The following is a 5,676-nucleotide window of genomic DNA, read 5'->3' on the forward strand; positions in this document are numbered from 1 at the left end:
CTAAGGATACCAATATGACCAATGAAACTAAAGAATTTCTGGTAAATATGTTAGAATTCGTACTTACACATAACTTCTTTGTATTCGATGACAAATTTTACCTACAGACATGTGGTACGGCCATGGGCACGTCATGTGCTCCGACATACACAAATATATATCTGGGTTGGTGGGAAGAAACAGTGGTATTTCATAACAGTCTCTTACATCTTACCAAACATATATCCCACTGGTCCAGATATATAGACGACATATTCTTTGTATGGAAGGGCCCAGAAAACTTACTGTCAGATTTCATTAATATATTGAATGATAATCCATTCGGCTTGTATCTTACATCCACAATACAAAAAAAAAGGTAGAATTCTTAGATCTCCACATTTATAAGACTGATACCAAAATTGAGACAGATACGTATAGGAAACCGACAGCAACCAATAATATACTACATGCAAGTAGCCATCATCACCCATCTACAATCAGAGGTTTACCAATGGGTGAATATATACGCCTTAGAAGAAATTGTAGCACTGTCGAGAATTTTAAAAAAGCTGCTAGAGATCTAAGACAACAACTACTGGGAAGAGGCTATTCTAAGAAATTACTAGCAAAAGCATATAACAGAGCATTATACAGAAATTGGAATGAGTTACTAACTACCAAATTAAAGGAGAGTAATACCTCCCTTAGGTTCATATCTACGTATTCACCTGTAAGTGATAAGATCACTAATATTCTCAAAAAGCACTGGCATGTCCTTACAACAGATGAACTACTTAAACCATTACTGCCTGATAGACCTATAGACATATAGAAGACATATAGACATATAGAAGAGCAAATAATATTAGCGACACACCTATAACTAGTCATTTTGACAGAAACGCTAAGAAAGCCCCTCTATATAAAGGCTCTATCGCTTGTGGAACTTGTAAAGTTTGCCAGCATATGGTTAAGAAACAAAAAGTAGTTGACAGATTTGGAAATACGCGGACCATCAAAGAGCATATTAACTGTAAAAGCACTGTCATTTATTGCATATCCTGCAACTGTAACCTATTCTATATAGGTATGACTACACGCAGCCTAGGAACACGTATGACAGAGCATCTGAGCAACATAAGGACGGCCCCTAAGGATGTAGATAATAAAAAACAAATTACTAGTGTGGCTAAACACTTTCTACAATTCCATAACGGGAACACCAATGCTATGAAATGTTGGGGGTTAGAAAGATTGAAACCAGGAATTAGAGGGGGGTAATACTGAACAGAGACTCCTAAAGATGGAAACTAAATGGGTGTTCAATTTGAACTGTGTTATGCCACATGGCATGAACGAGTTCAATAACTATTGGGTATATCTAGAGCAATCCTTCTGTCTAAGTATATGTTAAATTAGTATCACATATGTACAATGGTCTCACATTGCTGGATTGCAAAGTTTTTTATGCATAATTAAAACAATGGGGAATTAAAAGTTAAATGTTCCTTTTAAGAAAAAAATAGAGTTGTCTCCATCTTGTTACAATTAAAGGCTACATAAGCAAAGTAGATTAATAAATGAGCCTGAATTGCATTATTCTGCTTGATTACATACTGTCACATGCTACATTCATTACTCTTTAAACTGTTTTCTTATTTCTGTCTTTGCATTAGCCAGAAATATCCTGAAGTTGATTTACTTTGTTGAACTTGTGAAGGATATGTGGTCCTTCAGTTTAAATGACTTGCTGAAGCAGAAGTTGTCATGAAGAATTACAAACTGAGCTGAATTCTCTCTATACACTGAATACACTCTATGGGTCTTTGATATTGTGGACATGATTGACATTAGAGCAGGTGTTCTGGGTTTTGCAAAATAACAGTGCTGTATTCCCTTTTTTTTAAAGAAAATCTGAGGAAGTGGGATAACATACAGCTGGATTAGCCTTTACTCTGTACAAAGACCTTTCAGCAGGAAACATTTTAGATTTGGAATTTACTATATGCTTCATATAAACTTGAACCAACGCATTTTTTTTGTCAATCATATTAAAGGAACATGAAACCCAAATTCTTTATTTCATGATTTAGACACAGCATTAAATTTTACATAACTTTCCAGTTTATTTCTATTATCTAATTTGTTCGATTCTCTTGTATTCTTTGTTGAAAGGTATACCTAGGTATAGTTAGGCTCAGAAGCTGATAATTGGTGGCTGCACATATATGCTTCTTGTCATTGGCTTTCAGCTACTTCCCAGGTTACCAAAAAAATGAAGCAAATTAGATAATATAGGTCAATTGGAAAGTTGTTTAAAATTGTGTGTTATATCTGAATTGTGAAAAAAAATTGTAGGGTTTCATGTCCCTTTAACTTATTATGGGTTGGAATAGAAGTAAGGCACAAACTAGCAGAATCACCCTTAACGCTTCAATCCTTACCGGGAGCTCAGAGCTGTGGTTAACTATTTTCTGAAACTAAAAAGTTACACAAAACACTTAAAGAATACATTACAAAGTACATTTACACTAATATTAACACTGTCTGATAAAAAAAAATTAATACAAATATTGCACAAAAAAGTTATAAGGGCTCAAAGATTGGAGATCTCGGGTGTTAAAAAAACATCAGGCAAGGGCTTGTGCAATGCTTGGCACATCATGGCCTCCTTTTAGGGGGCTGTGGTGTGGAATCGATATCAAGAGATTTCGGAAGCAAAATGTTTGTTACATGGTCTGCTTGTGATCGTATTCCGGGCGCACCCCCCAAAAAAAAAAAAAACGCAGTCAAAGGGCTTTAGCATTGAGACATATACAAATACATGTCTAAAGATGTATTTGTATGTGTATATATATATATATATATATATATATATATATATATATATATACAAATGTATGCACAAGTTTAGGCGCACCTGATAATTTCCATGATTTTCATTTATAAATAATTGGGTGTTTGGATCAGCAATTTCATTTTAATCTATCAAATAACTGAAGGACACAGTAATATTTCAGTAGTGAAATGAGGTTTATTGGATCAACAGAAAATGTGCAATATGCATCAATACGAAATTAGACAGGTGCATAAATTTGGGCACCCTTGTCATTTTGTTGATTTGAATACCTGTAACTGCCTAGCGCTGATTAATTGGAACACACAATTGGTTTGGTGAGCCTATTAAGCCTTGAACTTCATAGACAGGTGCATCCAATCATGAGAAAAGGTATTTAAGGTGGCCAATTGCAAGTTGTTGTTCTCTTTGACTCTACTCTGAAGAGTGGCAACATGGGGGCCTCAAAACAACTCTCAAATTACCTGAAAACAAAGATTGTTCAACATTATTGTTTAGGGGAAGGCTACAAAAAGCTCTTGCAGAGATTTAAGCTGTCAGTGTCCACTGTGAGGAACATAGTGAGGAAATGGAAGACCACAGGCATAGTTCTTGTTAAGGCTAGAAGTGGCAGGCCAAGTAAAATATCGGAGAGGCAATGGCAAACGCCCACAGACCACCTCCAAAGACCTACATCATCATCTTGCTGCAGATGGTGTCACTGTGCATCATTCAACAATTCAGCGCACTTTGCACAAGGAGAAGCTGTATGGGAGAGTGATGTGGAAGAAGCCTTTTCTGCACACACGCCACAGACAGAGTCTCTTGAGGTATACAAACGCATATTTGGACAAGCCAGCTTTATTTTGGAAGAAAGTGCTGTGAACTGATGAAACAAAGATTGAGTTATTTGGTCATAACAAAGGGTGTTATGCATGGCGGCAAAAGAACACAGCGTTCCAAGACAAACACTTGCTACCCACTACAACCTACACTAACCTTTCCTCACTCCACTGCTATCCCCCTTGAACCCCTTAGCATGAAAACCTATGAGCCCAGCTGTATGTAGATCACCCGCATAAGAGCAGATTACAACAGTGCCACTCTCGGCAGGGACCACTACCCATTTGACCCCCTATAAATGTTACCTTGTATACTGCCTATGTTTATAGCGCTGCGGAATCTGTTGGCGCTCTACAAATACCTGATATTAATAATAATAATTTTCTACTCACACACTTTAATACACATATAAGCGATATTTTGCAACTGTTTGTGCACGTCGAAAATAGCGTGCTTATTACGAGTTGAAAGTAAACATGTTCGCTTGAGAGCAATCGAATTTAACATGCATCGGGTTAGTGTGACTTCAGAGCTCTGGTTAACTGTTACGCGAGACAAGTTGCACAAAACACATCAAAAATACATATAACAGTACAGTTACACTCATATTAACACTGTCTGATAATAATTATTATTAAAAAATTGCATTAAAAAGTTATAAGGGCTCAAAGATATGAGGTCTCAGAGGTTAGAAAATAATGGCAGGAAAAGAGCTTTAACAGAGATACATAGATATGTATCTTTGTGTGTGTGTATGTGTATATATATATATATATATATATATATATATATAAATATATATATATATATATATATATATATATATATATATATATATATATAACATAATTTATGATTACCTGATAAATTCCTTTCTTCTGTTGTGCGATCAGTCCACGGGTCATCATTACTTCTGGGATATAACTCCTCCCCAACAGGAAATGCAAGAGGATTCACCCAGCAGAGCTGATATAGCTCCTCCCCTCTACGTCAGTCCCAGTCATTCGACCAAGAATCAACGAGAAAGGAGTAACCAAGGGTGAAGTGGTGACTGGAGTATAATTTAAAAAATATTTACCTGCCTTAAAAAACAGGGCGGGCCGTGGACTGATCGCACAACAGAAGAAAGGAATTTATCAGGTAAGCATAAATTATGTTTTCTTCTGTTATGTGCGATCAGTCCACGGGTCATCATTACTTCTGGGATACCAATACCAAAGCAAAAGTACACGGATGACGGGAGGGATAGGCAGGCTCATTATATAGAAGGAACCACTGCCTGAAGAACCTTTCTCCCAAAAATAGCCTCCGAAGAAGCAAAAGTGTCAAATTTGTAAAATTTGGAAAAAGTATGAAGCGAAGACCAAGTTGCAGCCTTGCAAATCTGTTCAACAGAGGCCTCATTCTTAAAGGCCCAAGTGGAAGCCACAGCTCTAGTGGAGTGAGCTGTAATTCTTTCAGGAGGCTGCTGTCCAGCAGTCTCATAGGCTAAACGTATTATGCTACGAAGCCAGAAAGAGAGAGAGGTAGCAGAAGCTTTTTGACCTCTCCTCTGTCCAGAATAAACGACAAACAAGGAAGAAGTTTGGCGAAAATTTTTAGATGCCTGCAAGTAGAACTTGAGGGCACGAACTACATCCAGATTGTGTAGAAGACGTTCCTTCTTTGAAGAAGGATTTGGACACAAGGATGGAACAACAATCTCTTGATTGATATTCCTGTTAGTAACTACCTTAGGTAAGAACCCAGGTTTAGTACGCAGAACTACCTTGTCTGAGTGAAAGATCAGATAAGGAGAATCACAATGTAGGGCTGATAACTCAGAGACTCTTCGAGCCGAGGAAATAGCCATTAAAAATAGAACTTTCCACGATAACAATTTTATATCAATGGAATGAAGGGGTTCAAATGGAACACCTTGTAAAACGTTAAGAACTAAGTTTAAACTCCATGGCGGAGCAACGGCTTTAAACACAGGCTTGATCCTAGCTAAAGCTTGACAAAAAGCCTGGACG

The 5,676-nt window shown here is 37.0% G+C and overlaps 1 non-coding gene across 1 annotated transcript; it reads left to right on the plus strand.

The window, feature by feature from the left end:
• Nucleotides 1-2,615: 2,615 nt before the first annotated feature.
• Nucleotides 2,616-2,749, plus strand: LOC128661938 (U11 spliceosomal RNA). Its single transcript, XR_008402705.1, has one exon. It is a non-coding gene; the product is annotated as a U11 spliceosomal RNA (small nuclear RNA).
• The last annotated feature ends 2,927 nt before the right edge of the window (nt 2,750-5,676 follow it).

The sequence above is a fragment of the Bombina bombina genome, chromosome 5 (genome assembly GCF_027579735.1).
Source record: "Bombina bombina isolate aBomBom1 chromosome 5, aBomBom1.pri, whole genome shotgun sequence".
Taxonomy (NCBI): domain Eukaryota; kingdom Metazoa; phylum Chordata; class Amphibia; order Anura; family Bombinatoridae; genus Bombina; species Bombina bombina.